The sequence below is a fragment of the Oryx dammah genome, unplaced genomic scaffold (assembly GCF_014754425.2).
Source record: "Oryx dammah isolate SB20612 unplaced genomic scaffold, SCBI_Odam_1.1 HiC_scaffold_28, whole genome shotgun sequence".
NCBI lineage: Eukaryota > Metazoa > Chordata > Mammalia > Artiodactyla > Bovidae > Oryx > Oryx dammah.
The window spans coordinates 7,329,751-7,341,560 of NW_024070212.1; the positions used below are offsets into that span (position 1 = coordinate 7,329,751).

Consider the following 11,810-nt stretch of genomic DNA (forward strand, 5'->3'; position numbering starts at 1 on the left):
GAGTGAGAGAAATTACTCTGTATGGCAGTGGGAGTGGGTGGCAGTGGGTGGTGATGTAGGAAAAGCTTCGTGGAAGAGGTGGTATTTGAGCTTGGCATTAAAGGATTATATTGCATTGGCCAAAATGTTCTTTTGGGTTTTTTTTTTTTTTTCATAAGATGTTACAGAAAAACCTGAACAAAATTTTTGACCAACCCAACATTGCTCCCATGGGCAAAATCAGAAAGGGGCATTCCAGGAAGAGGAAAGAGCCAATCAGACTAACTGTCAGTTAATACACTGAAGGCTGCAGTGCCCCACCTCCCAAGCCTCCTCTGCAGGGGCATTATGAGGGTACCTGAGACTTCTTTGTTGTAAGTCAGTGAGTCCTGCTCAGTTGTCCGCTGAGTTCTGCAGGCCCTTCCCAAGTTAATTCAAGGGGCCTGACTACAGAAATTTAGAATGAGATGAGCAGCACTTGCCAAGACCTGTCTGAACTCAGACCTCCAGCCTGTAGTTTTGTGTCCTTGGACCAGAAAATGACAGGGTCCCAAAACAGGGCTTTGCTTCCTGTTTTAGCCAGTAAGAGCAAACGGAGATAGAGAAAGTAGTTGCTTGTTTTGAACACAATTCTTTATAGAAAAGAAAGCAATTAATGCTCTGGGCAGAGAATGAAGCCTGAACTTACCTACCAACCTGTCTTACACACTTGTGCACACACATGCACACACATACATATGTGATTTCAGGGGCCAGAAGGAATTGCAACACCTCTGTTCTGTACTCACCCACAGCCTGCACCACAAGGCCAAAGGATAAAATCCCTTATTTCGCAACACAAATCCCCCAGCAGTGATTACACATTGACCTCTGAGAGTCATACTCTGATACAGCATGTTTTCTTGACATTTGCTTCTGTGGAGGGAAGGTAGGCCTGCCCCCAACACAACCCCCTGCCCGAGGAGAGGATGTGAAATCACATGTAATGATCTCCTGCCACATACTAGGAAGTGCCTGGCACTTTCACTGACTTTATCTCACTTAATCCTCACAGCAGCTCTGGAGGTTGGGGATCACCAACTCTACTTGTAACTAAGACCTCAGACCTCAAACTCATGCCTATCTATTCCAGATTCCAGGCAACATCCAAGTTTAGGAAAAATGTAGGAAGAGGCAAACTTTTCCAACATTCCCAGAGTTGACCTGATGCATGTGTGTGAGTTTATGCAAACACAAGCACAGGTGTAGCAAAGACACAAGTATGGGCTCAGCCATCACACTGCCTGAATTTAAATCCTGGCTGCATCTCTTAGGAGCTCTGTAACCTTGGTAACATAATTAACTTCTCTGTGTCTTTCCATTTGTAAAATGTAAACAACGATAGCATTTATGATATTTAAGATGGTCTTCAAAATAATATGGGATGGAGAATTATGTATGGATATAAATGAAACAAGATTGGTCATGAGTTGATAATTATAGTTGTTGTTTAGTCCCTAAGTTGTATCCAATTCTTTTGTGACCCTATGGACTGTACCCTACCAGGCTCCTCTGTCCATGGGATTTCCCAGGCAAGAACACTGGAGTCAGTTGCCAATTCCTTCTCCAGGGAATCTTCCTGACTGATCAAACCCATGTCTCCTGCATTGGCAGGCGGATTCTTTACCACTAAGCCACCAGGGAAGCCCAGGATGATTATTGTACATGGGAGTTTATCACATTCTTTTGGTCTGCTTTTGCATATGTTTGGCATCTTCCATTAAAAAAGTTTTAAAGAGTATCATTCACAAGAGCCCAAAGGTGGAAACAACCCAGATGTACCTTAACAGATGAACAAATCAATAAAACGTAATATGTACATACAGTGGAATATCTTTCTGCTTTGAAAAGGAATGAAATTCTGCTCTTTTCCCTGTGGGGTCCTGGTGTGCGATGTCTGCAAACAGCAGCCTCCTTGGTAGTGTATGCAGCCTATGGCCTCTATGGGTTGCCCTAAGGAAGCCTGGAGTCAGCCCTTGCCAGTGGACGTTCATGACTGGCAAGCTGTCCCCTCTCTAGGCTCCAGATAGGTGTGTGCAGTGCCTTTGGAAAGCCCCTGGGCACAGTAGCCAGGGTTCACATTCACCAAGTCATAGTGTCCATCCGTACCAAGCTACAAAACAAGGAGCATGTGACTGAGGCCCTAACAGGGCCAAGTTCAAGTCCCCGGGCCACCAGAAGGTCCGTGTCTCCAAGAAGTGGGGATTTACTAAGTTTAATGCTGGTGAATTTGAAAACATAGTGGCAGGAAAGTGACTCATCCTGGATGGCTGTGGGGTCAAATATGTCCCTAATTGTGGCCCCCTGGTCAAATGGCAGGCCCCGCATTTATGAGAGCCTTGTCTTGTCCCCTTCTTACTCACACCCACCAATAAATCCTACTTTCTTGTAAAAAAAAAAAAAAGAATGAAATTCTGACACATACTATAGTATGGGTGAACTTTAAAGAATTATGCTAAGTGAAATAAGCCAGTCACAAAAGGAAAAATATGGTACTATTCCACTTACCTGAGATACGTAGAATAGATAGTTTCATAGAGAGAGAAAGTAGAATAGAGATTGCCAGGCTCCTCTGTCCATGGGGATTCTCCAGGCAAGAATACTGGAGTGGGTTTCCATACCTTCCTCCAGGGGATGTTCCCAACCCAGGTATCAAACCCAGGTCTCCTATATTGCAGACGGATGCTTTACCATCCAAGCCACCAGGAAGCCTGGAAAGAGAGAGGTAATGAGGAGTTATTGGGAATAGAGTTTCTGTTTGGGATAATGAAAAATTAATGGAGATGGGCAGTGATGATGGTTACACAACATTTAGAACTTAATACCACTGAACTGTACACTTAAAAATGGGTAAAGTAATGCGTATTATGTATGAATGTGTGCATGCTCAGTAGCTCAGCTGTGTTAGGCTCTTTGCAACCCCATGGACTGTAGCCCATCAGGCTCCTCAGTCCATATAACTTTCCAGGCAAGAATACTGAAGCCTGGAGTAGGAAAGTTGCCATTTTCTACTCCAAGTTTTATATATATTTTCCCACAATCAAACAAACAAGCAATGAGATCATTCATTAAAAGTACTTAGAATTTTGGACACATTGTAAACTCTCAGTGTTTTGTTATTTTGACTTCCCTGGTGGTCCAGTGGCTAAGACGCGGAGCTCCCAATGCAGGGGGCCCAGGTTCAGTCCCTGGTCAGGGAACTAGAGCTCACATGCTGCAGCTGAGTTCACGTGCCACAACTAAGGATCCAACGTGCCACAACGAAGACCCAATGCAGTCACATAGATATATATTTTTTTGTTGTTGTTTAAAAAAACGTGTTATTATTATCGGATGCACACCACAGTGGCGCTGGTGGTACACGGAGACAAGAGGGTCCATGTGGCCTTTCAGAGCCATATTTTGGGACTATGTTGCATTGTCTGTCCCCAGGGAGTTCTCTTCTCAGGCCCTGTGTTCAAACCTGTGCATGTCTACATTGCCTGGACGTACAACCATGTGATATGGGATTTCTTGGCACACCCAGAGAGGAATGCATGACCCAGTGAGTTACAAAACAATGTTTTGTAGTCACTACTGCTAGCTGTCAAGTCAGTTCTAGGTTACCATGGCCAAATAGGAGCAGATCTCCTATGCTGAGAGCTAGAAGAAAATTTGCAGGTACCCCCCAGCTCTCCTTCCAACCTACTACAAAAAAATGATTTCAGATGGCAATGCAAGGATTCAGGCCACATACAGAATGCTCTTGCACCCATTAAAAAACTTAATTAGCCACCACCTTCAGTCACCCAATAGAGGTAGTTCTGGCAAAACTGTAGGATCTTCAAAAGCCCACCAAGCAGGAATAGAAATAATCCTGGAGCTCTGGCTGCACACACACACACACACAGACACACACACACACACCCCACCTCTGTCATTCATGATAAAGTTTATTTTCATACCATGCATTACAGTTTTCCTAAGCTCTTTTGCTGGTATTCTCTCATCTAATGATCATGAGAATGTTCTTAGAGAAGTGTGAGTATGGTTTCCATGGTGCAAATAAGAAAACTAATGATCAGTCAGGGATGATATCAGATTTTTCCAACAGCAGGTAGGCAGAGTTCTGTTCAGTTCAGTCGCCCAGTTGTGTCCGACTCTTTGCAACCCCATGGACTGCAGCACGCAAGGCCTCCCTGTCCATCACCAACTCCCGGACTATACTCAAACTCATGTCCATTGAGTCAGCGATGTCATCCAACCATCTCATCCTCTGTCGGCCCCTTCTCCTCCCACCTTCAATCTTTCCCAGCATCAGGGTCTTTTCAAATGAGTCAGTTCTTCGCCTCATGTGGCCAAAGTATTGGAGCCCCAGCTTCAGCATCAGTCCATCCAATGAATATTCAGGACTGATTTCCTTTAGGATGGACTGGATGAATCTCTTTGCTCTCCAAGAGACTCTCAAGAGTCTTCTCCAACACCACGGTTCAAAAGCATCAATTCTTTGGCACTTAGCTTTCTGTATAGTCCAAGTCTCACATCCATACATGACTACTGGAAAAACCATAGCTTGACCAGACAGATCTTTGTTGGCCAAGTAATGTCTCTGCTTTTTAATATCCTGTCTAGGTTGGTCATAACTTTTCTTCCAAGGAGTAAACATATTTTAATTTCATGGCTGCAGTCACCATCTGCAGTGATTTTGGAGCCCCCCAAATAAAGTCTCTCATCTATTTCCCATGAAGTGATGGGACCAGATGCCATGATTTTAGTTTTCTGGATGTTGAGCTTTAAGCCAACTTTTTCACTCTCCTCTTTCACGTTCATCAAGAAGCTCATTAGTTCTTCTTTGCTTTCTGCCATAAGAGTGGTATCATCTACATATCTGAGGTTATTAATATTTTTCCCAGCAATCTTGATTCCAGCTTGTGCTTCTTCTAGCCCAGCGTTTCTCATGATGTACTTTGCATATAAGTTCAATAAGCAGGGTGACAATATACAGCCTTGACGTACTCCTTTTCCTATTTGGAACCAGTCTGTTGTTCCATGCCCAGTTCTAACTGTTTCTTCCTGAACTGCATATAGGTTTCTCAAGAGGCAGGTCAGGTGGTCTGGTATTCCCATCTCTCTCAGAATTTTCTACAGTTTGTGGTGATCCACACAGTCAAAAACTTGGTCATAGTCAATAAAGCAGAAATAGATATTTTTCTGGAACTCTCTTACTTTTTCAATAATCCACCAGATGTTGGCAATTTGACCTCTTGTTTCTCTGGGTTTTCTAAATCCAGCTTGAATATCTGGAAGTTCATGGTTCTCATACTGTTGAAGCCTGGCTTGGAGAATTTTGAACATTACTTTGCTAATGTGTGAGATGAGTGCAATTGTGCGGGAGTTTGAGCATTCTTTGGCATTGCCTTTCTTTGGGATTGGAATGAAAACTGACCTTTTCCAGTCCTGTAGCCATTGCTGAGTTTTCCAAATTTGGTGGCATATTGAGGGCAGCACTTTCACAGCATCATCTTTTAGGATTTGAAATAGCTCAGCTGGAATTCCATTACCTCCGCTAGCTTTGTTTGTAGTGATGCTTCCTAAGGCCCATTTGACTTTGCATTCCAGGATGTCTGGCTCTAGGTGAGTGATCACACCATCATGATCATCTGGGGTCCTGAAGATCTTTTTTGTATAGTTCTTCTGTGTATTCTTGCCACCTCTTCTTAATATCTTCTGCTTTTGTTAGGTCCATTTCTGTCTTTTATTGAGCCCATCCTCGCATGAAATGTTCCCTTGGTATCTCAATTTTCTTGAAGAGATCTCTAGTCTTTGCCATTCTATTGTTTTCCTCTATTTCTTTACACTGATCACTGAGGAAGACTTTCTTATCTCTCCTTGCTATTCTTTGGAACTCTGCATTCAAATGGGTATATCTTTCCTTTTCTCCTTTACCTTTTGCTTCTCTTCTTTTCACAGCTATTTCTAAGGCCTCCTCAGACAACCATTTTGCCTTTTTGCATTTCTTTTTCTTGGGGCTGGTCTTCATCCCTGTCTCCTGTACAATGTCACAAACCTCCATCCATGGTTCATCAGGCACTCTGTCTATCAGATCTAATCCCTTGAAATCTATTTCTCACTTTTACTGTATAATCATAAAGGATTTGATTTAGGTCATACCTGAATGGTTCGGTGGTTTTCCCTACTTTCTTCAACTTAAGTCTGAATTTGTCAATAAGGAGTTCATGATCTGAGCCACAGTCAGCTCCTGGTCTTGTTTTTGTTGACTGTATAGAGCTTCTCCAACTTTGGCTGCAAAGAATATAATCAATCTGATTTCAGTATTGACCATCTGGTGATGTCCATGTGTAGAGTCTTCTCTTGTGTTGTTGGAAGAGGGTGTTTGCTATGACCAGTGTGTTCTCTTGGCAAAACTCTATTAGCCTTTGCTCTGCTTCATTCTGTACTCCAAGGCCAAATTTGCCTGTTACTCCAGGTGTTTCTTGACTTCCTACTTTTGCATTCCAGTCCCCTATAATCCTATAATATTTTTTAGATGTCCCCTAAAAAAAAGGACATCTTTTTTGGGTGTTAGTTCTAGAAGGTCTTGTAGGTCTTCATAGAACTGTTCAACTTCAGCTTCTTCAGTGTTACTGGTTGGGGCATAGCCTTGGATTACAGTGATGTTGAATGGTTTGCCTTGGAAACAAACAGGGATCATTCTGTCGTTTTTGAGATTGCATCTAAGTACTGCATTTCAGACTCTTTTGTTGACTATGACAGCTACTCCATTTCTTCTAAGGGATTCTTGCCCACAGTAGTAGATAAAATGGTCACCTGAGTTAAATTCACCCATTCCAGTCCATTTTAGTTCACTGATTCCTAAAATGTCAATGTTCACTCGCCATTTCCTGTTTGACCACTTCCAATTTGCCTTGATTCATAGACCTAACATTCCGGGTTCCTATGCAATATTGCTCTTTACAGCATCAGACATTGCTTCTATCACTAGTCCCATCCACAACTGGGTGTTGTTTTTGCTTTGGCTCTCTCTCTTAATTCTTTCTGGTAGGCAGAAGCCAGTCTAAAAGGCAAGCCCTCTGTTCATACCGCAACCTTCTGCGCGTTCCTTCTCTCCAGTCCTTGACACCCATACCCCTACTCCTCTGTAAGCCTGTCTGCCTGCAGCTACTTCGACAGGAAGGGTTTCTGGAAAGATGCACTTCTGGAAAGCTGAGGCCGAAGACTTGCTTCTTTGCCTTCATTAATGCTCCTAGGAGGAGTGATGAACACTGTAAACTGGGGGTCAGTGCTCGCTCAGAAAGGCTTCCATGGATGCCCCAACCCTGACACCCCCCTCTAAGCAATCTTCTTCCCCGTAATTCTACTCAGCTTTACTGATCCATGTCCCCCACGGTATCAGTGCAAGATGAGGAGTGAAATGTCCAATACTGCCCCCAACAGAATGACAGTGTTGTTTTCCCAGCATTCAGAACCTCTTAGGCTTCCTTGATCTCTGCCTCTGACATTTATGGCACAGGAGACCCCTCTTTCCCCACTCCTCACAGAATCTCTTTAGGATCTTTTGTGACACCCCAGTCTCTGAGTTTAACCTACATACAAGCACCAGTTGGGACAGTGGACTGAACCCCATTCACCAGCCACCGTGCTCTCTCTGCTCAGGAGCCAGAGACTAATGCTCTGCAAAGCTGTGACTGAATCAGAATCACCTTCACACTTCTCACAGCCAAGACTCTTCCCCTCAGGGCTCACTCTGTCGTAGTCATTGACTCCTTCATTCATTTATTCAGGAATGGTGTTACATGCACACATTTCATCTCCCTACCCCAATGAGCTGGTGCAAACCAAAATATCACGCGTGACTTGGAAATGGAAATGAATTGTCAGGGAAAGCTCATCTGTGCCTGAGAATAATATTGAGAGGACCACCCCTGCTTCAGTGGAGCTCGTGAGTGATATCTGACATTCCTGAGTAGGTCTGGGTTATGCTGTGTTCCCAGTTGCTATTTCACACACAGCTAGACTACTCAGTGTGGTTACAGGAAAAGCTTATCCCATCTTTCTCCAGATTCTACTAGCGTTGGCTAGGATCATGGACTAGGTGAGATTTCCACCTCCAGTTTACCTCTGAGCCTCATTCCCTCCGTGGTCATCCACAACTCTGATATCATTGCCATCCCACTCTCCTGCCATCCTTGCTCCTGGTCATTCTAAGCTCTGTGCCCAGGACAGGGAGACTTTCAAAGATTCCAGGAAATACGAAGCCATGCGGTTCTATCATTTCCCATTTTCTTTATTATTTAGAGAAATTTTATTAAGCTGGAAGACACCTTTGGGGTCAGCTCCTTTAACCCCATCTTTTTACATAGGGGGGCTAAAACCCAGGGAAGTTAAATGAATTTTGAAAAGCCACACAGCTGACAGCAGAGTTGGAATTTGAACTCAAGCTTTTAGGTCCTGTCATCATCCCCGTCGCCAGCTATCATCCACCTGCCATGCAGAATTCTGCAGGCTATGCCCGTGGCAGGGCTTCCAGGGCAGGCCAGACACTGTCCATTGGTCGCACAGCTGATTGCTGCCCCAGAGCCCATCTGGTTTGCATCAGAGCACCATTTTCTTCAGCAAAGCAGTCTCTGGTGCCCTCAAGGGGCAGAACTGAGTAGTGGTGAACCGCTCCACTGGCGAGACACAGCCAGGAAGCTGCCTGAGAAATAAACCCTCTGATCCACCCCTACCCCAATTTTACAGAATACTTTGGGTTCACCTTTTTGTTTTAAAGATCATGAAACATTTTTAAGAATATCAAAATATGTTTAAAACACAAACTGCCCCTAATACTTTCATGCCCATCCCCCATGTGAAAACTGGAGAGCCCACAGGGCCATGCCAAGTGCCTGCCCGCCAAAGAATTTGAACTTGAAATGTGTGAGCGGAAGGGAACGTGGTGAGATGACTCTCCGCTGGAGAAAGAGGCGCTTGTTTCCTCTCCCTCGGTCCTTGGAGCCGCAGGGCCGCCGTCTCATAAAGGACTGGAGATGAGTGTTCCGGGTCCGGAGCAATTGGTGACCTGGGTGGAAGGGACCACGAAAGGAAGAGTCCAGAGTCTTGGGAGTTTCCGGAGCAGCAATGATGGGGAGTGAGACTCAAGCTGTGATCTTCCTTTCTGCCTAAGAGCTGAAAGGACCCCCATGCGGTCTGTGTGATGGTTCTGCGAGAGACATCTGGAAACTGTGGCTTCTTCTCCACTAACAACTGACATAGACTATATGTAAGCAAAGTTAGTTGTTCTATCATCTGTTCCCATAGCCCTGTTAGGATGCTTTTCTTGTGTTGTATCTTGTTTCATCTCTGACTCTCAAACTATCCGATTCAACAAACACTTATCAAGTGCCTCTATTTGGCAGGGACTGTGGGCTGCCACAGAGACTTAAGGAACTCTGATTTGTCTCCGAAGCTCCTCCGTGGCCAGCACGGTGCAGCTTGGTAAGAATTAGTTTTGAGTACTGTGTTTTTTGTGGCTTCCCTCATAACTCAGACAATAAAGAATCTGCCTGCGATACAGGAGTCCCGGGTTTGCTCTCTGGGTCAGCAAGATCCCCTGGAGAAGGGAACGGCTACCCACTCTAGTACCCTTGCCGGGAGAATTCCGTGGACAGAGGAGCCTGGCGGGCTGCAGTCCATGGGGTCACACAAGAGGTGGACATGTCTGAACAACTAACACTTTCACTTTTCTCACTGTGTTTTTAGGCAAGACGATTAGAGATACGGGTTCTCCATGTGAAGTGTGCAAGTCTAGATACCTAGGTTTCTAGTTATATCTGTTGTTCTTACATATGTGACCAACAGGTCTTGTCCCCCTTTCACCCCCTTTTGTGGTTGATGGTTGTATAAGTCAGAGTAATTGACTCTAGCAGCTGTAACAAACAATCCCACAGGTCTCAGTAATATAGCACAAAATAAAAGTTTATTCCTCACTCACACTGATTTGAAGTGGATGTTCCTGGTCAAGCAGCTCTTCTGGGCAGCTGTCTATTAAGACAGTGACTCGCGATTCAGGTTTCTTCTTTCCTGCACTCTGCCATGTCATCTTGATCAGATCCTCTGCATGCAGTCAGATGACAAGGAGAGAGATGAAAATCCACGTATCTGGAGCTTTACCAGCTCAGCCAGAGCTGACACACAACACTTCTGCTCAAGATCTTTTGATAAAGACTAGTTACATGGTTCCTGCCACATGCACTAGGAGCAGAGACTTGCGGGATCTGGCTGGACCACTGCTTGCCAGCAGTTACTCTTCATCTTGGAAGGAGCATGAATTTTTCGCTAGTCATCCCTGCCAAAACAGTACTTAGGATAATTAGGCATTAAGGTTCTCCTATAAGAGACAGAAAAATTAAAAAAAGAATGATTGTTTGGCTTACAAGGGTTTTATTCTGCAAATCCAGAAAACAACCTGTTACTAAGAAGATATGTTAAAAAAAAATTTAAGCAATTTTTAATCCCAAGATCCTCTGTAACCCTCACAAGATCCCCACAGCTGCTTGTCTAGGTCACCAACATATGGGAGCTAGAACCAGAGGTTACAAATAGAGAAGGAGGAGAAGTGAGCGATCGAGGATGAGATGGTTGGATGTCATCACTGACTCAATGGACATGAGTTTGAGCAAACTCAGGGAGAGAGTGAATAGGGAAGTCTGGTGTGCTGCAGTCCATGGGGTTGCAAAGAGTCAGACACGACTTACCGACTGAACAAACAAACTTTTCAAGGCTAAAAGAGAGCTTGATGGAAAGACAAAAAACTTTTTGTGTTATCCTCTGGGAGGAAGATTACCTTTTTTTCTGGTCAAGGTCCTCTTCTAGGCATAACAGGGCATAAAGAAAGACAGGTCACAGATAAAAGTGTGCTCCCTGTACCAGCAATTCTGAGCTGAGAAAGACAGGTGACTATATGAGACATTTGGTACTAAAGGAAGAAGCAGTTTGAAGAATCAGAGATGAAAATGAAGGCCTGGCCTCCTCTGGTTCTTTCACTAGCCCAGGAAGAACTGGATTTGAGATCTCTGGTGTCTACCTCACTTTCTTTAAAACATGACACAAACATCAAAGGATTTCTGGTCTGAGATGTAGGTGAGGCATAACCTACAGGTGACGACTTGTTAATGATATATGTTAAATTGAGTGGCAATCAGACTACAGAGAAGAGTGTAGTTAAAACTTCGAGATAGTTCTAAGACCTGTGCAAAGACCCAAAACTGTTTTGGATAAAAATGAATAATAATATTTCACTCTTCCATCAAAACATGGATGTAAATATTCTTAAGTCTCAAATCCTACCCAGCCAGCACCTTTGTATGGACCTAGGGAAGAGAGGGAAGGAGAAGGGTGAGTTTGAAGGCTGTATGGTAAGTTTTGTGGGATAAACCAGCTAACTAGTGAGAAATGGGCCTCCTAGGGGTGAGGGGGATCCCACAGCACAGTATGTACCCTCTACCTTCCCTGGAGCTACCAAGACAGAGAAAAAGAGGGAGGGGCCAGGATAGATATTTATCAATATCTTTATTTATTTGATATAAATAAATATCGATCAATCAATATCAAGATATTTATCAATATCATAGCATCATCACCCTCATTGCTGAACCCTGGACCACTGACTTATGGGTTTTGAAATTCTCGTGGAATAAGGACAAGACTGATGCAAGAAACCAGGTGGGGATTAGCCTGTAAGTAGGAGCTGGAAAGCTGTAGCTACAAGGGGTTTGAAACAGGAGCTTAGTAGGCATTACGTTATCATCATCAGA

The 11,810-nt window shown here is 44.1% G+C and overlaps 1 non-coding gene across 1 annotated transcript; it reads left to right on the top strand.

Annotated features, from left to right (window-relative positions):
• Window positions 1–1,861: 1,861 nt before the first annotated feature.
• On the top strand, window positions 1,862–1,993 carry LOC120857120. The gene has a single exon (XR_005719593.1). It is a non-coding gene; the product is annotated as a small nucleolar RNA SNORA70 (small nucleolar RNA).
• The last annotated feature ends 9,817 nt before the right edge of the window (window positions 1,994–11,810 follow it).